Source organism: Haliotis cracherodii, unplaced genomic scaffold (assembly GCF_022045235.1).
Source record: "Haliotis cracherodii isolate W230 unplaced genomic scaffold, xgHalCrac1.p SCAF_17, whole genome shotgun sequence".
In the NCBI taxonomy this organism is placed as follows: Eukaryota; Metazoa; Mollusca; class Gastropoda; order Lepetellida; family Haliotidae; genus Haliotis; species Haliotis cracherodii.
In genome coordinates, this window is record NW_027266272.1 from 762,741 (window position 1) to 787,816 (window position 25,076).

General features: G+C 40.6%; 1 pseudogene; it reads right to left on the bottom strand.

Moving 5' to 3' along the window:
• LOC139465091 (uncharacterized) overlaps positions 1–24,724 on the bottom strand; it is a 43,915-nt pseudogene extending 19,191 nt beyond the window's left edge.
• Between the last annotated feature and the right edge of the window lie 352 nt (positions 24,725–25,076).

A 25,076-nucleotide genomic window follows, 5' to 3' on the forward strand; every position in this document is an offset into this window, starting at 1 on the left:
TGTTTGTACATACTGTCTGTTTGATCTTTCGGTCTGTTTGTACAGACCGTCGCTTTGATCTTTCGGTCTCTTTGTACAGACGGTCGCTTTGATCATTCGGTCTGTTTCTACATGCGGTCTGCTGATCGTTTGGTCTGTTTGTACATACGGTCTGTTTGATCTTTCGGTCTGTTTGTACATACGGTCTGCTTGATCTTTCGGTCTGATTCTACCTACGGTCTCTTTGATCTTTCGGTCTGATTGTACATATAATCTGTTTGGACAGACGGTCAGTTCGAAATTACTGTCTATTTTCACTCAAGGTCTGGTTAACTTATGGTCTGTTTGTACATACGGTCAGTTCCACATTACTGTCTATATTTTACTCAAGGTCTGGTTAACTTATGGCCTGTTTGTACTTTCATTTTGTGTTCACCTACATTCAGTGTGTACTGTGTCCGATCCAGCGTCCCTGTGCGCGTCACCTTCCCCGTGCTGTTCCGGAGAAGACGCCAGGTGACCTCCAACAGTCCGCTGTCTTCATCTATCGCCGTCAGGGGCACGCTGTAATACATTAACATGGCCATCCTTGAACAAACGTTAAGTTACTTGTTCAACTACAGCTCTTTCTCACCGACAGATACCCAGAATCCTATAAGTTGTCGTGGCCACAGTGGGGAATCCAGTACGTTATAGGTGACGTACAAACATGGCCAAACTTACAAAGAGGGTGATATTCTTACAGGCGAGGTGAAATGGGGTTCAACGTCGCGTCCAAGATTATTGCACTTATATAGCGACGTGCGTGTGCTTGTACTAGTCCGAACTGATGCTGATTTTATAGTGCTAGCCCTCTGAGATACCCTGCCGCAGTTTAACATGGGCGTCAAGCAGGGTAACAAGCAACACGTGTCACGTTTTTTGGTGTGACACTGCCAGGGATCGAACCCCCTACCTTCCGCTCCCCCGGCGGACGCTCTACCACTAGACCACGGAGGCGGTCGATATACTCTTTAGAGATGATGATAAACTTTGAGAGAGGAGTTACACTCACAGGGAGGATGATAAACTTACAGAGAGGAGTTACACTCACAGGGAGGATGATAAACTTACAGAGAGGAGTTACACTCACAGGGAGGATGATAAACTTACAGAAAGGAGTTACACTCACAGAGAGGACGATAAACATTTAGAGAGGAGTTACACTCACAGGGAGGATGATAAACTTACAGAGAGGAGTTACACTCACAGGGAGGATGATATACTTACAGAAAGGAGTTACACTCACAGAGAGGATGATATACTTACAGAGAGGAGTTACACTCACAGAGAGGATGATATACTTACAGAGAGGAGTTACACTCACAGAGAGGATGATATACTTACAGAGAGGAGTTACACTCACAGGGAGGATGATATACTTACAGAGAGGAGTTACACTCACAGAGAGGATGATATACTTACAGAGAGGAGTTACACTCACAGGGAGGATGATATACTTACAGAAAGGAGTTACACTCACAGGGAAGATGATATACTTACAGAGAGGAGTTACACTCACAGGGAGGATGATATACTTACAGAGAGGAGTTACACTCACAGAGAGGATGATAAACTTACAGAGAGGAGTTACACTCACAGGGAGGATGATATACTTACAGAGAGGAGTTACACTCACAGAGAGGATGATAAACTTACAGAGAGGAGTTACACTCACAGGGAGGATGATATACTTACAGAGAGGAGTTACACTCACAGGGAGGATGATATACTTACAGAGAGGAGTTACACTCACAGGGAGGATGATAAACTTTGAGAGAGGAGTTACACTCACAGGGAGGATGATATACTTACAGAGAGGAGTTACACTCACAGGGAGGATGTTATACTTACAGAGAGGAGTTACACTCACAGGGAGGATGATATACTTACAGAGAGGAGTTACACTCACAGGGAGGATGATAAACTTACAGAGAGGAGTAATGGTACGTCCCATTCTGCACATTTTTGTCCAATTCTCGCAGCCTGACAACTGGATTGGAGTTATCAAAGCTGACCAGTGTGCTATCTATCTTTGTATTACTCATAATGTCCGTCGCCCGCACCCAAACCCGGATACTGTCACCGTTGATTCGTTTTTCACTTCTAATCACAAATCTTTCCCCAAGTGGTTGTACCTGGCTCCATGTTTTTGGGGAGGATAATGTGGACCCCCCGGCATGGTCCCGACCATAGGACACTTCAAACTTCACAATACCGCGGACATTGGGGATTTCAGCACGAGTTCTCTCCCCTTCATCGTCATCGAACGATACACCTTTGAGAGTGAACCGACTGGAAGAGCCGACTTCTTTTTCGATGTCTGCAAATTGAGTGGGGTACTCCAGCACTTCGTTCAAAAATTTGCCCTTGTCGTGAACGTCGTTAGCGAAGTGTCCTCCCCATTCCACGACAACGTCGGCGTCGACGTTCGCCTGCCACGTGTGACCAGTGTCTGCTGCAGCGCTAGATATGAACAGCGGGTCGTTGTCTCTGGTGGTGACGTTGGAGACGTTGTCGTACAGAAACAGTCGCCGGGCGTACCGCGAGTTGTTGGCTCGGTCCGAGGCCTCCAAGATGACGGAGTACATGCCGGGTGTAGGCGGGGGATACTCCACCCGGGGGGTGCCGTTAGCTGCCAGCCACTCCCTATTGATGAGGGGTTTCGGGGGGCGTCTTCTCCCCCAGCTTGCCGTCCGCGGTGATGATGTCAAGTCGGAACACCTCCCATGCATAGCGGTGCATACCAGACAGCATGTCCGTCCAGCCATCCCAAGTAATTGCGACTGGAGTCTACAACAGATATGTGACAAGTGAGTAAGTCCGGTTTTACGCCGCTTTCAGCAATATTACAGCAATATCATGGGCGGGGGATGGGCTTCACTCTCAGAAAATCCAGTGACTGATATTATGAGCAACGCGGGCAGGGTACGATGGCACGCTATATCAGTCAAGTAACGTCGCCTATTTTAACCAGTATTGGTTGCTGAGGACATTTGCTATCAGGAATCCCCATGGAAAGAACTGATACGATGACGGCTGATATGACCTGATGCGATGACAGCTGAAAGGGCCTGATACGATGACAGCTGGTATGACCTGATACGATGATAGCTGATAGGACCTGATACGGTGATAGCTGATAGGACCTGATACAGTGATAGCTGAAAGGGCCTGATACGATGATAGCTGATAGGACCTGATACGGTGATAGCTAATATGACCTGATACGGTGATAGTTGATAGGACCTGATACGGTGACAGCTGATAGGACCTGATACGATTACAGCTGATATGACCTGATACGGTGATAGCTGATAGGACCTGATACGATGACAGCTGATGGGACCTGATGCGATGATAGCTGATAGGACCTCATACGATGACAGCTGGTATGACCTGATACAGTGATAGCTGATAAGACCTGATGCGATGATAGCTGATAGGACCTGATACGATGACAGCTGATATGACCTGATACGGTGATAGCTGACAGGACCTGATGCGATGATAGTTGATAGGACCTGATACGGTGATAGCTAATATGACCTGATACGGTGATAGTTGATAGGACCTGATACGGTGATAGCTGATAGGAACTGATACGGTGATAGCTGATATGACCTGATACGGTGATAGCTGATAGGACCTGATACGGTGACAGCTGATAGGACCTGATACAGTGATAACTGATAGGACCTGATATGGTGATAGCTAATATGGTTAGGACTGAAACATGAGCGTTGGATTGGTTGGAGGTGAGAGGGTTAAAGTCTTAGTGTTGGATGGATGGGCGTGTACTGGGGGACTCACTCGAGTAATATCCCTGTCTATGTGTAGTGGTGATGTACGGCAGGACGGCTGACTGTAGCAGTGTTCAGGTTTATTCAGGTCGAACTTGAACATGAGCGTCTTAGATGAAGTCAACTGAGTGTAGTCCTCGTTCCCGAAGAAACGTCCAGTTTCCGGGTTGACCAGCTCCCTGCGTCCTCCACTGGTGAAGGTCAAGGTCACTTCAATCCTACGCCAAGTGAAACGTATCCTTTAATTCACACTTCGTTAACACCTCACCAGATACAGTATTTACTTATTAGCTGTTTATCTTAAGTAATCCTTTTACAATGCAGCTAGGTCCCTATATTATTAATCTTTTTCATCATCGTACTAAACTTCTATATTATCACCCTCAACTAAGTCTCTATATTCTCAACCCACGACTTCCCTATGTTAGGAACAAACTAGTTATCATCACTAGACATCTATATTATCACCCCACTAGACATCTGTATTATCACCCCACTAGACATCTGTATTATCACCCAACTAGGCATCTGTATTATCACCCCACTAGACATCAATATTGTCACCCCACTAGGCATCTATATTATCACCCAACTAGGCATCTGTATTATCACCCCACCAGACATCTATATTATCAACCCACTAGACATCTATATTATCACCCACTAAACATCTGTATTCTCACCCAACAAGGCGTCTGTATTATCAACCCACTAGACATCTATATTACCACCCCACTAAACATCTGTATTATCACCCAACAAGGCATCTGTATTATCAACCCACTAGACATCTATATTATCACCCCACTAAACATCTATATTATCACCGCACTAGACATCTATATTATCACCCCACTAGACCCTATATTATCTACCCTGTCGTTCTTTATATTATCACTCCTGTTGTTCTCTACATTATCACCCTAATCGTTCTCTATATTATCACCCCACTAGACATCTATATTATCACACCAGTCGTTATCTATATCATCAACCAAGTCGTACTCTATATTATCAACCCTGTTGTTCTCTGTATTATCACCAAAGTCGTCAACATGATAACTCCCTGTTGTTCTCTATATTATCACCCACATCAATCTCTATAGTATCACCCAAGTAATTCTCTGTATTATCACCCCTGTCGTTCTCTATATTATCGCCCCCGTGGTTCTCTATATCATCACCCAAGTCATTCTCTGTATTATCACCCAAGTCGTTCTCTATAGTATCACCTCAGTCATTCTCTATATTATCATCCACATCATTCTCTATATTATCACCCAAGTCATTCTCTGTATTATCACCCAAGTCATTCTCTGTATTATCACCCAAGTCATTCTCTATATTATCACCTTCTCTATATTATCATCCACATCATTCTCTATATTATCACCCAAGTCATTCTTTGTATTATCACCTAAGTCATTCTCTATATTATCACCCAAGTCATTCTCTATATTATCACCCACATCAATCTCTATATTATCACCAAAGTCGTCAACATGATAACTCCCTGTTGTTCTCTATATTATCACCCACATCAATCTCTATAGTATCACCCAAGTAATTCTCTGTATTATCACCAAAGTCGTCAACATGATAACTCCCTGTTGTTCTCTATATTATCACCCGCATCAATCTCTATAGTATCACCCAAGTAATTATCTGTATTATCACCCCTGTTGTTCTCTATATTACCACCCACATCAATATCTATAGTATCACCCAAGTAATTATCTGTATTATCACCAAAGTCGTCAACATGATAACTCCCTGTTGTTCTCTATATTATCACCCACATCAATCTCTATAGTATCACCCAAGTAATTCTCTGTATTATCACCCCTGTTGTTCTCTATATTACCACCCACATCAATCTCTATAGTATCACCCAAGTCATTCTCTGTATTATCACCCCAGTATAACACGTAGTTCTCTGTATTATCACCCCAGTCGTTCTCTATATTATCACCCACGCAGTTCTCTATATTATCACCCAAGTCATTCTCTGTATTATCACCCCTGTCGTTCTCTGTATTATCACCCCAGTTTTAAGCGTAGTTCCCTATATTATCACCCATGTCGTTCTCTTTATTATCACCCCAGTCGTTCTCTATATTATCACCCAAGTCATTCCCTGTATTATCACCCAGGATCTTCACGGGTAAACCTGATACCACTGTACAGTATTTATTAGCTCCTGACAACAGCTGAGATTAGTGGGTCTGAGAGGGACTTACTCATCTGCATTATTGATGGACCGGTCAAACCTCGGCTCTTTCGACGTGCAGTTCCAATATTCGACTGTGGCACCGCCCCCTCCATCCCTCTGCTCACAAGTGTAGTTCTCCGTCTTGGACGTGTATCTGTCACCAGTGTCTGTGAACAGTCAGTACCTGAGTGCATGATTGAATGTTCCATGTATCAGGTGGCAGTATTCAAGCGATGTCACACGCCAGCATGTTCATAATAGGGACGAGGCAAACAAGTGGTTGATAGCGTGATCACCGCTTCAAGGGATTTGAGAGCAGTCAGACTGTGTACACAGGTAAACTTCGCTCCACATTAAGATCACATCTCCTCGTTGTGTTATTGTTGCAGCAACACATCTAATGAGGAGATAAACCTACTGTTTATTCAGAGGTTTCAAACGTAAATTCGATACCTGTAACTCGAGCATGACACGATGAGAAAATAGTGAGTGAGTGAGTTGGGTTTAACGCCGCGTTTAACAGTATTTCAGTTATATCGGGGCGTGTCAGCTTAATGTGGGAGGGAAGCCCGAAGTGATGCAGGTCCAAGAAGTTTACCACTTCGTTGAAATCCACGAGCACGGGTATTGTGCTGACAAACCTAGTAACATAATCGGGGCGAACCGGGATTCGAACCCACAATCATAGGTGGCGCAACTCTGCACAGCGAATCGCGGCGCCTTATACGACTGGGCCACCCGTGCCATCTCAATGAGAAAATAAACGCGACCTCTTTGGTGATAGGTGAATTGATGAGATAGGATCTTAATATTTGCAGAGGGTTAAAAGATTGAGATCAGGGATCAGAGGAGATTTTTGTTCTGCATTCAGTTTTCTCTATGTGCACAAACCATAATTGTCGCCATAATACTTTAAGCACTTCCGTGAAACACTTTACAGTAACCTAGCTCAGATATCCGGTAAGCATTATTCAACCTGGCATCCCAGAGACAATGAAGCGACCCAGCAGTGTTTGGCACGTACACGTCACTGTCTCCAGACAGGAAGTCTAAGCATTGTGATGCCCTAGACATGGCCTCTAGAGTGAGTGAGTGAGTGAGTGAGTGTGTGTGTGTGTGTGTGAGTGAGTGAGTGAGTGAGTGAGTGAGTGAGTGAGTGTGTGTGTGTGTGTGTGTGTGTGTGTGTGTGTGTGTGTGTGTGTGTGTGTGTGTGTGTGTGTGTGTGTGTGTGTGTGTGTGTGTGTGTGTGTGTGTGTGTGTGTGTGTGTGTGTGTGTGTGTGATGGATTTATGTGCTAGTGTCTGTCTGTGTTAGTGTGTATTTCTGTGCGTGTGTCTGTGTGATAGGTGTGTGTGTCTGTGTTTATGTGTGTGCGTGTCTGTGTGTGTCTCTGTGACGGGTGTGTGTTTCTGTGGTTGTGTATGTGTGTGCCTGTGTGTGTGTTAGTTTGTGTGTTTGTGAACTCGTGATTCAGCTGCATTGATGAAACTAGATCAGCACTTGAAATTATCATCCGAACGAGTCTGTGATTGAACTGTTTCTGCCTGTGTCTTTGTGATGTGTGTGTGTGTGATGTGTGTGTCTGATTGGTGTGTGATTAGTTTGTGTGTGTGTGATGGGTGTGTGTTTGTGTCTGTGTGATGGGTGTGTGTGTCTGTCTGTGTGATGAGTGTATGTGGGTGTGTGCCTGTGTCTGAGTGATGTGTGGATGTGTGCCTGTGCGTATGTGTGTGTAATTCAACTGCATTTATGAAGTTAGATCAGCACTTGAAATTACCATGCGAACGAGTTTGTGATAGAACTGTTTCTGTCTGTGTCTTTGTGATGTGTGTGTGTGTGTGTGATGTGTGTGTGATTGGTGTGTGTGTCTGTCTGTGTGATGTGTGTATGTGGGTGTGTGCCTGTGTGATGTGTGTGTGTCTGTGTCTGTGTGATGTGTGTGTGTGTGTCTGTGCGTGTGTGTGTGATTCAACTGCATTTATTTATCAGCACTTGAAATTACCATCCGAACGAGTTTGTCTGTTTGTTCTGTCTGTGTCTTTGTGATGGCCGTGTGTGTCAGTGAGTGTGTGTGCGTGATGCGTGTGTATGTGATGGGTGTGTGTGTTAATCTGTGACTCTGTGTGTGTATGTCTGTGTGTGTTAGTGTGTGTCTGTGTGATGGGTGTGATGTTTTGATGGGGTTGTGTCTGTGTGTGTGTTGGGGGAGGGGGGGGGGGAGTAGGTGTATGTGTTGTGTGTGTCTGTGTGTGTCTCTGTATGTGTGTTTGTGTGTTAGTTTGTCTGTGTGTTAGTGTGTTATGTGTTATTGTCTGTGTCTGTGTGCGTGTGCGTATGCGAGTGCGTGCTTGTGTGTCTATGTGTGTGTGTATGTGTGTGTGTGTGTGTCTGTGTGCGTGTGCGTGTGTGTGTATGTGTGTGTGTATGTGTGTCTATATCTGTGTGCGTGTGCGTGCGTGTGTGCGTGTGCGTGTGCGTGTGTGTGTGTGTGTGTGTGTCTGCGTGTGTGTGATAGGTTGGGGAGGCGCTATGTTTTTGGATTAAACGTACATCCTACCTGTGGCTATCTTTGTGTGCAGGACACTTGCCACGGCACTGGTCACGCCAAATGATGAGTTTCTCACATAGGCAGGCTGTGGGTACTGTATCTTTGTGTCAAATTGAGCTGCCCCGTCTATCTGTAAATAATTAAATCCAACTTGGTTGGACCAAATGACGTCCACTGTGTCGATATCAGGGTTGGAGGAATCGGTGATGAATTCGTACATGACCATTCCATTGAGAGTTGGATTATTGGACACTTTTCGACTTTCAAGGTGAGCGCGGCATTGCCAGATCCTAGGTGCTTGGTCCCTCACTGTCGAGATGAAAGTTATGTCATTGTTTGGAAGCCATTCTATACCTCTGTATTTGGTCACACCTTTTCAAGGATATTTAACACGGTGGAAGTGTTGGGAAAACTAATAGCAAAATAGCAATCGGACGGTTAGTCGGACATTAACATGGACATAGACATTGATATGAACGGTGACATGTACATTGATATGGACGGTGATATGTACATTGATATGGACATTGACATGGACATTGACATCGACAGTGACATGGACATTGATATGGACATTGATATGGATGGTGACATGTACATTGATATGGACGGTGACATGTGCATTGATATGGACGGTGACATGTACATTGATATGGACATATACATGTCTCCACCTTCAAGTACAGAGAGAGAGCAGATGTAAATCTCCACCTTTAAGTCCACAGAAAGAGTAGATGCATGTCTCCACCTTCAAGGACACAGATAGAGTAGATGCATGTCTCCACCTTCAAGTACACAGATAGAGCAGATGCATGTTTCCACCTTCAAGTACACAGATAGAGTAGATGCATGTCTCCACCTTCAAGTACACAGATAGAGCAGATGTATGTCTCCACCTACAAGTACACAGATAGAGTGGATGTAAGTCTCCACCTTCAAGTACACAGATAGAGTAGATGCATGTCTCCACCTTCAAGTACAGAGAGAGAGCAGATGTATGTCTCCAACTTCAAGTCCACAGATAGAGTAGATGCATGTCTCCACACTCAAGTACACAGATAAAGTACATGTATGTCTCCACACTCAAGTACACAGATAGAGTAGATGTATGTCTCCATACTCAAGTACACAGATAGAGTAGATGCATGTCTCCACCTTCAAGGACACAGATAGAGTAGATGAATGTCTCCACCTTCAAGTACACAGATAGAGTAGATGCATGTCTCCACCTTCAAGTACACAGATAGAGTAGATGCATGTCTCCAATTTCAAGTACACATTATAGTAGATGCATGTCTCCACATTCAAGTACACAGATAGAGTAGATGCAAGTCTCCACACTCAAGTACACAGATAAAGTAGATATATGTCTCCACACTCAAGTCCACAGATAGAGTAGATGCATGTCTCCACCATCAAGTACACAGATAGAGTAGATGCATGTCTCCAATTTTAAGTATACATCATAGTAGATGCATGTCTCCACATTCAAGTACACAGATAGAGTAGATGCATGTCTCCACCTTCAAGTACACAGATAGAGCAGATGCATGTCTCCACCTTCAAGTACACAGATAGAGCAGATGCATGTCTCCACACTGAAGTACACAGATAGAGTAGATGCATGTTTCCACCTTCAAGTACACAGAGAGAGTAGATGTATGTCTCCACCTTCAAGTACTCAGATAGAGTAGATGTATGTCTCCACCTTCAAGTACACAGATAGAGTAGATGCATGTCTCCAATTTCAAGTACACATTATAGTAGATGCATGTCTCCACACTCAAGTACACAGATAGAGTAGATGCATGTCTGCAATTTCAAGTACACATTATAGTAGATGCATGTCTCCACTTTCAAGGACACAGATAAAGTAGATGTATGTCTCCACACTCAAGTACAGAGATAGAGTAGATGCATGTCTCCACCTTCAAGTACACAGATAGAGAAGTGGTATGTCTTCACCTTCAAGTACTCAGATAGAGTAGATGTATGTCTCCACCTTCAAGTACACAGATAGAGTAGATGCATGTCTCAACCTTCAAATACACAGATAGAGTAGATGCATGGCTCCACCTTCAAGTACACAGATAGAGTAGATGTATGTCTCCACCTTCAAGTACACAGAGAGAGTAGATGCATGTCTCCACCTTCAACTACACAGATAGAGTAGATGCATGTCTCCACACTCAAGTACACAGGTAGAGTAGATGTATGTCTCCACCTTCAAGTACACAGATAGAGTAGATGCATGTCTCCAATTTCAAGTATACATTATAGTAGATGCATGTCTCCACCTTCAAGTACACAGATAGGGTAGATGCATGTCTCCAATTTCAAGTACACATTATAGTAGATGCAGGTCTCCACATTCAAGTACACAGATAGAGTAGATGCAAGTCTCCACACTCAAGTACAGAGATAAAGTAGATATATGTCTCCACACTCAAGTACACAGATAGAGTAGATGCATGTCTCCACCATCAAGTACACAGATAGAGTAGATGCATGTCTCCAATGTTAAGTATACATCATAGTAGATGCATGTCTCCACACTCAAGTACACAGATAGAGTAGATGCATGTCTCCACCTTCAAGTACACAGATAGAGCAGATGCATGTCTCCACACTGAAGTACACAGATAGAGTAGATGCATGTCTCCACCTTCAAGTACACAGAGAGAGTAGATGTATGTCTCCACCTTCAAGTACTCAGATAGAGTAGATGTATGTCTCCACCTTCAAGTACACAGATAGAGTAGATGCATGTCTCCACCTTCAAGTACACAGATAGAGCAGATGCATGTCTCCACCTTCAAGTGCACAGATAGAGTAGATGCATGTCTCCACCTTCAAGTACAGAGAGAGAGCAGATATATATCTCCACCTTCAAGTACACAGATAGAGTAGATGCATGTCTCCACCTTCAAATACACAGATAGAGCAGATGTATGTCTCCACCTTCAAGTACACAGATAGAGTAGATGCATGTCTCCACCTTCAAGTACACATATAGAGTAGATGCATGTCTCCACCTTCAAGTACAGAGAGAGAGCAGATATATATCTCCACCTTCAAGTACAAAGAGAGAGTAGATGCATGTCTCCACCTTAAAGTACACATATAGAGTAGATGCATGTCTCCACCTTCAAGTACAGAGAGAGAGCAGATATATATCTCCACCTTCAAGTACAGAGAGAGAGTAGATGCATGTCTCCACCTTCAAGTACAGAGAGAGAGTAGATGCATGTCTCCACCTTCAAGTACACAGAGAGAGTAGATGCATGTCTCCACCTTCAAGTCCACAGATAGAGTAGATGCATGTCTCCACACTCAAGTACACAGATAGAGTAGATGTATGTCTCCACACTCAAGTACACAGAGAGAGTAGATGCATGTCTCCACTTTCAAGTCCACAGATAGAGTAGATGCATGTCTCCACCTTCAAGTACACAGAGAGAGTAGATGCATGTCTCCACACTCAAGTACACAGATAGGGTAGATGTATGTCTCCACCTTCAAGTACACAGATAGAGCAGATGCATGTCTCCACACTGAAGTACACAGATAGAGTAGATGCATGTCTCCACCTTCAAGTACACAGAGAGAGTAGATGTATGTCTCCACCTTCAAGTACTCAGATAGAGTAGATGCATGTCTCCACCTTCAAGTCCACAGATAGAGTAGATGCATGTCTCCACACTCAAGTACACAGATAGGGTAGATGTATGTCTCCACCTTCAAGTACACAGATAGAGTAGATGCATGTCTCCACCTTTAAGTACACAGATAGAGCAGATGCATGTCTCCACACTCAAGTACACAGATAGAGTAGATGCATGTCTCCACCTTCAAGTACACAGATATAGTAGATGCATGTCTCCACCTTCAAGTCCATAGATAGAGTAGATGCATGTCTCCACCTTCAAGTACACAGATAGAGCAGATGCATGTCTCCAACTTCAAGTACACAGATGGAGTAGATGCATGTCTCCACCTTCAAATACATTCGTATACTTGCTATGTGCTGTATTACACCCCGACCATGCAATCGTATACTTGTTATGTGCTATATTACATCCCTGACCATGTATTTGTATGCATGTTATGTTCTATATTACACCCCTGACCATGGAATCGTATACTTGTTATGTGGTATGTTACACCTCTGACCATACAATCGTATCCTTGTTATGTGCTATATTACACCCCTGACCGTGTTATCGTATACTTCCTATGTGCTATACTACACTCTTGACCATGTAATCGTATACCTGTTATGTGCTATATTACACCCCTGACCATGTAATTGTATACTTGTTATGTGCTATATTACACCCCTGACCATGTTATCGTATACTTCCTATGTGCTATATTACACTCTTCACATTGCAATCGTATACTTGTTATGTGCTATATTACATCCCTGATCATGCATTCGTATACTTGTTATGTGATATAATACATCCCTGACCATGCATTCGTATACTTGCTATATGCTATATTAAACCCCTGACCATGTAGTCGTATACTTGTTATGTACTATATTACACCCCTGACCATACAATCGTATACTTCCTATGTGCTATATTAAACTCTTGACCATGTAGTCGTATACTTGTTATTTGCTGTATTACATCCCTGACCATGCATTCGTATACTTGTTATGTGCTATATTACACCTCTGACCATGCAATCGTATACTTCTTATGTGTTACATTATATCCCTGACCATACATTGGTATACTTGTTATGTGCTATATTACATCCCTGACCATGCAATCGTATACTTGTTATGTGCTATATTACACCCTTGAGCATGTAATCGTATACTTGTTATGTGGTATATTACACCTCTGACCATGCAATCGTATACTTGTTATGTGCTATATTACACCCCTGACCATGTAATCGTATACTTGTTATGTGCTATATTACACCCTTGACAATGCAATTGTATACTTCCTATGTGCTATATTACACTCTTGACCATGCAATCGTATGCATGCTATGTGCTATATTACATCCCTGACCATGCAATCGTATACTTGTTATGTGCTATATTACATCCCTGACCATGCATTTGTATACTTGTTATGTGGTATATTACACCTCTGACCATGCAATCGTATGCTTGTTATGTGTTATATTACATTCCTGACCATGCATTCGTATACTTGTTATGTGCTATATTACATCCCTGACCATGCAATCGTATACTTGTCATGTGCTATATTACATCCCTGACCATGCATTCGTATACTTTTTATGTGCTATATTACACCCCTGACCATGCAATCGTATGCTTGTTATGTGTTATATTACATCCCTGACCATGCATTCGTATACTTGTTATGTGCTATATTACACCCCTGACCATGTTATCGTATACTTCCTATGTGCTATAACCCAAAGCTAAAACCCGATTCACTATTGTATCAGGGAAAATAATCCAAGATTTTGAGAAACCGTAAAACATAAAAAGGTAAGGGAAAGATACTGAAATTAAAAAAACAAAAGAACCCTTACCTACCTGTTTTACAATGCAGTTTGACCCGTGAAGATTCCGGGGTAGAAAAGGTCTTCAGCAACCCATGCTTGTCGTAAAAGGCGACAAACGGGAACGGGTGGTCAAGCTCACTGACTTGGTTGATGCATGTCATCGATCCCAATGACGTGGATCGATGCTCATGGTGTTAATCACTGGATTGTCTGGGCCAGACTTGATTATTTACAGACCGCCGTCATATAGCTGGAATATTGCTGAGTGCGGCGTTAAACAACAAACCAACCAACAACCAACCAACAATGCAGTTTACCGGGCACAGGCTGTTCTCTCCCATCTCGCTCCATTACCGCGATATAGCGCGTCCGCTCTCTCGCTATACCGTTACCGTGGCTCACGCTCCAGTGACTCTCGCTTCACGATCCAACACCCCTTTTCGGTTTTAGGGAAACTTACACATCTTTACGATCCAAAATCTCTTTTCGGTCCTTAGGCCAGGCAGCATTACACAATTGGGCCAACAGTGGGCCAATAGCGCAATAAACATTGCGCCAATGTCGTTTGCCGGCAATGCGCCAATGTTGTTTATCAACGACGGGGCAGCATTGGCCCATCACTGGCTGCCATTTGTCAGCCACCATTGGCCCAGTGTTGGCCCAATGTTGGCCCAATGTTGGCCAAATGCTGGCCCAATGCTGGTCCAATGTTGGCCCAATGTTGGCAAGTTTAAAATGTTCTTTCCTGTCATTTCAAACTATGGTCAGTAGTTCACAGTCATGCATGCGTCCGTGAAGAACTTACAATGATTTCAAAGAAACTCATTAGCAGTGTCACCTCAGTGTTTAAAATTGAATTACAAATTTGATCATGCTGGTGTGAATGAATGGATATTTAAGATGGCAACTGAATTTATTACATATTTTGCTATAAAGGAATTATCAACAATTATTTTTCAGTGACTTTAAATGTAGATTGTCAGGGTTTTTTTTCTATTTTGTTTGAAAAAAACAAAATCTGAATCAAAGGTCTAAGAGATGTAAGAACAGCGGGTCAATCAAAACAAAAGCTATGAACTAAAGAAATTATTGGTCAGTCTACCACAAAACAATATAATGCAAATCCAATTCAGGAAGTCCTGCATAGTCAGAAACATGTAACAAACAACAGGGTTATCCATCTCCTTGTTTATTTACATGTAAATAGCTAATATTTGAATAAATATGCCTCACAGAACATTAATGATGTGAATGTGAACACAGTTATAAACTAAATGTCTCTAGTTTAAAGTTTTCCTAGTCTGGTTCCGCAAGCTACTCTCCACCAGGAATAGCCGGTGCCTTCTTCTGTAAGGACTTTAAGATCCCCTCTTTTCTGCCCCCGTCCCTGTCAGGGGCACAGGGAAACCACAGTTTCATCTTCTAAAATTATCTTCTATTTCATTGTTGGTTGTTTTGGCCAGTGGGTTCTTTCGGGTGGCTTCTGCAACATACTTGACAAGATAGAAGCTACTAAAATGGTGTTAATTACACAAACAGTTCCATGCATATTAATGTACAAGAATTGAGACGTTTTACACTGAAAGGCTAAAAATAAATGTTACATTGTTTCAAGTTGTTTTCAAGACAGTTTCATGTCTTAGCAATTATCAAGAAACATATTGAGGCGAATTAAGAACGTATCACCGTGACTGCAGCGGTCATACCCCCGATGACACCAAGTTGTGAGACCTACCGTTTTCGACGTAATAAGCGCCCCTCTCTAATAAGCGCCCACCGCGATATTTGCTAATATATAGGCTAGTGAACAATTCCAATTAGCACCCCTTCCGATCAATGTACACAAGACTTATTTATTCGTTTATTATACGCACTCGTGTGTTATATGCACCCTTAATTATGGGCAATTAAATTCTGGAAAATATATCTTTCGTGTATAATACGCACAGACTTTTCTTTTGTATCATTTCGGGCTGTCAGCATAAACCACGAAATTTACAATCTTTCAACTGTTTTCACCAAAATTATGTTATAATAAGAGCCCCCTATTTCTAATTTTGAGATCGCCCTGGGCGCTTATTACGTTGAATACGATATATGTAAAACATGCATCGTGTAGTTTCAATTACATATTCGCATTATGGAGACAGCTTTCAAAGAATTTGTAGATAAAATAACAGAACACGAACGAACGAACATTTAAGTTTGAATGAAGAGTTGTTGCGGATTATGAATGAAGTTTAATTAATATTGGTTATCGGTAATATATTTGTTTTCAAGAAAATAACATTATTTCGCAGTATGGCCTAGCTATTTTGAGTTCAAAGCATATCTTGAGGTATAGAAATATGAAACTATTATATGAGAAACTATGACTTTTAAACTACATTCACAGATATTTACATGAACAAAAGTAGACCAATGTACAGACCACACGTTTTTACTATGGCGCCAGTATATCAGATTTCATGAACTTAATTATTTCATTAATAGCTCATTCTTCGTTCTGATCATTACTCGAAATGCACCTCTTTAAAGCTTATGTGACGTCATAAATAAATCCGCACTTAAAGGTTGACCTGATCTTGGTGCAACGAGGTGATGTATATATTTTGGTTCACGTTCCTGTTACCTAGATTTTCAGATTATGTTATATATATCCATAGAACTATTTTTCGTCGCGTAACTGAGTATGTAGTATAGGCACTGGGGATTCTGCCGCAACACTACTGGAGCCCGATATATATACTTATACTGCTACTACAGAGGGAATTCTTCATTCAAAAGTGATAATGTGATTCAACGATCATCATGATTCGTATTTAAAGAATCAACAATATTAAGTAATAATGGATAAAATTTACTATAGCCCACAAGGATATTGGAAACCGATCCGATTTGGTCTCTGAAGATATACAACATTAATATAGTCGGTTGGTTATGAAAGAAGGAGAGCCTATTCTTTAACATCTTAAAGATGGACCGAGCAGGGGATTTGTACGAGAAGAGTTGCTCATAGTTCCAGACGATAAAGTATTACTGCTATAACCATAAGCATAGGTAGTTACACCATCATTATCAATCAATCTTTTTGTATCTAAGGGGGATAATGATGTCTTGTTCATTCTTAATCCATATATCCTGTTATTGTCACTTCTTAAAGTGTTCATCTCGCGTTTGAATGTTCTACCATTGATTAGTGCTTCTTTATACTGTTAGTGTTTGATATGCTTTTTCACAACATACTTCTTAACATCCTTAGCTTTTCTTATCTTCCCATTATCAGACTCCTTCATAGAATACATCTTAGGTCTTACTCCGACATACTCCGCTATAGGGGTCCCAGCACATTCATCCTTCATCTTTTATTACCTAACACCTTTTTATTTACCACGCTGTGCAGTGGATTATCTTTTTGGTAATCGCTCGTGTCGTACATATCTATTTTTTCTGCCATATCTTTATACACGTCCTCGGTTTGTAATTCCATCAACAAGGAATCAGTATCGGTATATAACACCTCGCATCTATCACCGTATTGCATCTTAAGTTCGTTGTAATAAAAGTCATACATTAAGTGTTTTGACAGGTCAAGAATACTCATTACAACCTAATTACAACCGTCAGAGCGTGTTCTTAATCGGCATCGGTTATTTTAAATTTTGTTAAGTTACTATAGAATGATTCAAGGAGTGGTAATTTAGTTTCATCGAATCTAGACCAATCATCCATATAATCGTAAGGATATACACCTTTTCTCAACAACAAATGCCGTGTTAACCTATCTGTATATTGATTTGTTATTGCAAAGTCATCGGGATTGGTCGCATTAGCTACATTGTCCAGGGAAGATAACAGAAACTGTACGGAGTCTATGAATCTAAGCCCATTACTTTGCTTTATTCTAGCTTTCCCATCCTTCTCCGTATAATGTATAGTTTTAGTCAACGAGAATGATATGTATTTTTCCATATTATTAGGACTGTACGTTAAGCCACCGTCAGTCTTTGTGATAGCTTGCATGATGAGATGAGAATCATATCCCCTAAGGTTGTGAAACACAACTCGAATGGGTATTGTTTGAAAATTCATTTTTAGTTTCAAGTTACACTCGTTATGTGCGGCTCACCAATAATTACCCGTGACGTGGCAATGGTCTCTTACGGAATCCCAATTCAGGGGTTTATTACAAACATGACAAATCGTTGACTTCTTATAGGCCCTCCAATCATCCCTCGTCATACACATGGGGTTTTTTACGAGATAAATTTTCTCTGATTATTCTCTCTTCGTTTTGTAAGTATTCTAGGAACTTTCCCGCTGCATCGGGACCTCTGTAAATCACGGGCGGGTTTGTTTTCCCATCATCCCTTACAACTATATATCCAAACCCACAAGGAATATGTTCTTGAGTTTTGTACGTAAAACTACATTCAGTAACGGTATTTTCTATCGGTTTAATAAGTGCTTCGAAGGCAGCGTAAATTATGTACGGTACTGGCATTTGATTACAATAATGTTCAAATTTCAATACATTTTTACCTTCTTTAGGCATATCGATCCTGATAGCAGTCTGTCCAACACCTCTGCAGTCTTCTATATGCGCTTCCAATAGATCTTGTCTGCTGTACCCACCCATGCAGGCATCTTTCACAAAAATATATTTTTTTCTTATGCTTTGTCTGATCGCATAATAGCCTGCTTAAACTCTTTATCCACGTTTAATGATATTCACCATCTTTTAAAATCAGAAATGAATTGATTCTGGGAATATGTTCCGGAGCGGAGCTTATCCTGTGTACAACAATTCCTTTAGGAAAATGTCCGTAAACATTTATAGCTAAATTATTTTGCTTTTCCGCCTTATCAATTTGCGAGATTGGTGTAGGTTCATCTATACCAACAAGGTGGAGTCCGTCGTTTTGGGGATAGGTTTGCAATTTTAGAATCTGCGGGAAACAATGCAGATCTTGCCATCATTCTGAAACAGTCATCGCCTTTATTTTTTACATTTATTATAGTTGTTTTCTTTTTATAATACGAGGGTAAATCTTTATAAGATCCTCCTTGGAAAGGCATATAATTTGCTATATCATAATATAAACTATCGATTTTATCCACACCCCGATCCGAAACTCCATTAGTCCAGCGTTTTCAAGTTTCACGTTTTCTCTGAATTGAAGCATCAACTGATGCGCTTATAGTCTCAGATTTGGTTATAACTGCTTGGTTGCTCCGGAAATAACGTTCAGTATATTCGGCGTCGTTTTACTCAATGACATTTTAACCCTTAGCTGGTATTTTATACTATTTTATTCATCTAACTCCTCATTAAGTTTGCTCGATACGATGGGCTTAACATCATCAACATCCATGTTGGAATTAATATCCATCTTCCAACCTCTTAGGTATTTACCAACGCCGGCTGTAGGTGCAAATCTTAACTAATTTTTATCATCATCAACTGATCGATTTGTATCAACAACAGCGGGTTTATTATTATCAAATAAAGCGATCAATTCAGCTTTTCTCATTCGAGAATAACCTCTCAGCCCACTTTTTTTCGCTTGAGCTTTGAGTTCTCTAACAGTCTGGGTTTTTTTGTATTCCAAACCGAGTAAATCAATCATTTCAGCTTTTCTCATTTGAGAATAACCATGTAGACCACGTTGTTTTGCCAAAGTCTTCATGATCAACTCTCTGACAAAAACCATTGTGATTTGATGGTATATGCAAAATGAGTCAAATGTCTAAATGATTGTTTGTCATATATCTAAACACGTATTCTCCCCAACCTATTCCTCTCATTGATGTAATCTCTCTTCCTCGCGTATATAATAACATGGTTACCAGCCCTATCAGCGCCGTGTTTCTTACATAAACAATGACGACCTTTGACCCCTATCTAGAATAAAGCAAAGTAATGGGCTTAGAGTCATACACTCCGTACAGTTTCTGTTATCTTCCCTGGACAATGTAGCTAATGCGACCAATCCCGATGACTTTGCAATAACAAATCAATATACAGATAGGTTAACACGGCATTTGTTGTTGAGAAAAGGTATATATCCTTACGAATATATGGATGATTGGTTTAGATTTGACGAAACTAAATTACCACCCCTTGATTCATTCTATAGTAACTTAACAGAATCTAATATAACCGATGCCGATTATGAACACGCTCTGGCGGTGTGGGATAAATTAGGTTGTAAGAATTTAGGCGATTATCACGATATGTACTGTTACTTGCCGATATATTCAAGATATAGAAAGACATGTTTTAAACAATACGGCTTGGACCCGGCATGGTACTATTCCAGTCCCGGACTATCGTGGGATGCATTGTTGAAGAAGTACCGGTGTACAACTCACCGATTACGATATGCACTTGTTTGTTGAGAAAGGATTCAGAGGTGGTATATCGATGACGGCGGAAAGGTATTCTAAGGCTAATAATAAATTAGTGGAAGGATATGATCCGAGTAAACCTGACACGCACATATTATATCTCGACGCCAACAATTTGTACGGATGTGTGTGAGTCAACCTTTACCCACGGGTGGTTTTGAGTCGATCGATGTGAATGATAACGATGTGATATCGATCCCCACAGATTCTGATAAAGGGTACATACTAGAAGTTGACTTGGAATATCCAACAGAGTTACATAAAGACCATAACAGTTATCCCTAGCTCTCGGAAGGTTAATGGTTAATAAAGATTGGATGTCGGAATATCAACAATCCTTGATGGGTAATACTAGGTTAGCTAATGTAGAAAAACTCGTACCAAATTTGATGGATGAGACAAAATATATAGTTCACTACAGAAATCTCCAATTATATCTATCGTTAGGTATGAAACTAAAGAAAATAGACAGAGTTCTTATGTTTTATCAAAACCCTTGGATGGAGCCCTATATAAGGCTGAACACAGATTTAAGAAAGATAGCTTCCAGCGATTTCGAAAAGAACCTATATAAGCTCATGAATAACTCAGTATTCGGTAAAACTATGGAGAATCTAAGGAAGCGTGTTGATGTTAAATTAGTCAGATCTAATGGGGGAAAAAAGACTCAGGAAACGTATAGCCAGTCCGGCTTTTAACATAAGCAAGATATTTGATAACGACTTAGCCGCACTACATATGCAGAAAAGTAATATACAATTCAACAGACGGGTGTACGTTAGTATGAGTATTCTTGACTTGTCAAAACAATTAATGTATGACTTTTATTACAACGAACTTAAGAAGCATTGCGGTGATAGATGTGAGATGTTATATACCGATACTGATCCCTTGTTGATGGAAATACAAACCGAGGATGTGTATAAAGATATGTCTTTTAATACGAATCATGATGATCGTTGAATCACATCATCATTTTTTGCATAAAAAATTCCCTCTGTAGTAGCAGTATAGGTATATATATCTGGCTCCAGTATTGTTGCGGCAGAATCCCCATTACCTATACTACTGAGTATGAGTGGGGAAACGTATGTGACCGAGAGCCGGAAAATACCGACAAAAAACATTTTTGCAATGTTCTTCTGCCAAACCAGAGAACTTCAAATCCGTGTTTTTTTTCTAACGCACATTTTCCTAAGATCAGGACAGTTAAGGTTGTGCGAGAATTGCACTCACGCGGCACGAGATCTCCCTCCGGCTTAAAATTACGCAGAGATATAGAATATTAAATGTCCTATCTGATTATGTAAATTTAACTGCACATATTAAATCGGTTTGAAAAAAAGACACTGCTAAGTGTTGTCCGAGAATTTATTCTGCGTTGAAAAACAGCAAATTTCACCGCTTTTTATTGTGCACCGATAAAAGTACTGTGCGACGACTCTTTTAATTTAGCTGATTTACAGAAACTGTGAGTGATCAAATTAAAATACTGCCTTTTATCTGAACGCCATCAATATATATCCAATGGATTTATATGCCTATGTATAACGTCATAAATTCAATATAAGAAATAGCCTGCCGTAAATGACGAAAACTGATTTTCCTCTATGACGTCGCGTCTATGTAACAGAGAGGCTACACACGTTCAAAGACAAGGGGGTATAACTCCGGTATACTTAGCACTAGTATATTTTACTTAGTAAGAATTAGCTGTGGATAAGGACAATATATTTCCGTGGTGATATGTTAACGAGGAAGCAAACTATTTCAACACAAATATCGATATTGAAACTGTACACGTTTAGGTATAAACAAACCCATAAGAAATGATAAAATCATACTTCATAAAAGAAGAATTAAAAGCGAAATAGATAGCCTTATCTAACCTGTAAATTAGACCTAAGATTCCAACATTCTCCTGATTGTGCAAGTGTAATCTGACTAATGTTGCACCATTATTAATGGAGCACTAGCCTTTTCATCAAAAATAATGAATTACTAAACAAATGACACCATTCTATTTGACGTCATGCCTGGTTTCATGGCATTGGCAACAGAAGGATGACACTGGTATTTTGATAATATATGTCTCCCCTACTTTTCGTTCATGGTATTGAAAATAACGATGTATAAAACGAAATTTGACACTTTTTCGACACAGCATAAAATGACTGCTCTTACAATGTAGATAATGTCTTGAATACATAAACCATTAGATAATTCACCGTGTATCTTCATTGGACAAGATACGCATCAATTTTACGTAATCAAATACCCAAAAGATTGTTTAAAAACAAATAAAATTATATTAAATATTGGACATGTTCATTTGTGATTTCTTCTCTTCATCTCGCGGTCGGTCGGGTAGCCTAGTGATTAAAGCTTTCGCTCGTCACGTCGAAGACCCGGGTTCGATTCCCGACATGGGTACAATGTGTGAAGCCCTATTTCTGGCGTCCCCCGCCGTGATATTGCTGGAATATTGCTAAAAGCGGCGGGAAACCATCCTCACTCACTCACTCTTCATCTCGCCTCAGAATCATGCAATTAAAGATTCGGAAAATGTTCCTTTGGTATGGAATTATCAGAAGAGTCGTATGCGGCTCGACTAACGGGGTAGTGACACCGTTTAAACTTTTTATACTATGAACAATTCTTGGAGAAATATAGTAAACTGTTCAAAATCCTGTGATCACAATATTTTGAAAAAGGGTGAATCCATTGATTATATAATACAAAACGAGAGGTATAATTCGTAAATAGTTTGTGGCTAACACGCGCACCTGGCGTACGTGTCAATATTGGTATCACCTTTCTGTATATCAATAACGAAATACAAAACAATTCCAAGACCAAGACAATTCTTTTAACTTTGTGCACATATTTTAACAAACATATTTATTCATTTTGTTAAAGTAGTATATTCGGCTAAAGATTTAAAATAAAATGAAACGGCTGTTCATTGACCTGGGTTTTTTTTATGAAATTACAATATTGACTATTACACTCCAAAGGAATACGTACACGTTGCAGTTACTAGTTGGGTGTACTATGAGATACATTTACATTTCATCTTCTAACACTCGTCTCAAGGGGGAAAAAATATCGTAAATGATACTATAAACCTATCTATTTCTTATGTAAACAATGTTGAAACAAACAGGAGAATGTCAAAGATTCATACATGTTGTGGCCAAAATCTACGGATGATCAGATGCTCGTACCTGTATCCATAGCTGAAGGATGAGAAGATCCGATGTTCGTATCTGTATCCATGGCTGAAGGATGGGAAGATCCGATGTTCGTACCTGTATTCATGGCTGAAGGACGAGGTGATCCGATGTTCGTATCTGTATCCATGGCTGAAGGATCCGATGTTCGTACCTGTATCCATGGCTGAAGGATGGGAAGATCCGATGTTCGTATCTGTATCCATGGCTGAAGGATCCGATGTTCGTACCTGTATCCATGGCTGAAGGATGGGAAGATCCGATGTTCGTATCTGTATCCATGTTTGAAGGATGAGATGATCCCATATTCGTATCTGTATCCATGGCTGAAGCATGGGAAGATCCGATGTTCGTACCTGTATCCTTGGCTGAAGGATGAGTTTATCCGATGTTCGTACCTGTATCCTTGGCTGAAGGATGAGTTTATCCGATGTTCGTACCTGTATCCTTGGCTGAAGGATGAGTTTATCCGATGTCCGTACCTGTATCCTTGGCTGAAGGATGGGTTTATCCGATGTTCGTATCTGTATCCATGGCAGAAGGATGAGATGATCCGATGCTTGTACCTTTATCCATGGCTAAAGGATTGGAAGATCCTATTTTCGAACCTGTAATTCTGACTAAAGGATGAGAAGACTCTTCGTATTCGTTCGTACCTGCCCAGAAAACACAAAATGTTGTAAAAACATCCGCAAAACATTTCACGAAATGTTCTTGAAATGTTTTAAAAAATGTTTAAAAAAATGTTTTATTCACTTTACTTTGTATGGTTCCTAAAACACTGAGCGACGTTTTCTGTGAACATTTGGTCATAACGTTTCTAAAATGTTTTGAAAACGCACAATGATGTTTGAAAAGCTCAGTGTTTAGCTGCCAATGTGTAAAGCGCACAACACCAACTAACGGCTAACAAGATGCAAATGATTATGACAAATAGTCAGGGGCCGTACACCCTTCAGGCATGTACTGCGGAAAACACAATACCAATTACCGACATGGTAATCCATGCCATGTCTTCAAAAGTCAGTCAACAAAAAAACTTCAAGACTCAGTTCTGTGGAGATTTTAATACCTTTACCTTTCGAAATTATTGATTATCAGAAACTTCTTTCTTTTGTTTTGCCTTTATCCACGTTTCTGAAACCTAAACCAAATTCTGAAAATATCTAACGCAGATATTTGAAATATATATTATTAATACATTTAACTGAAGAGATAATATTCAATTTAAGATAATATTTTATCAATATTCAAACAATAATACATTTGTAGGTATTTGGTGGAAACATATATATTTTAATATTCATTCAGAGACAGATAAATGCTTGTGGTAACTATAATAGTGTAAC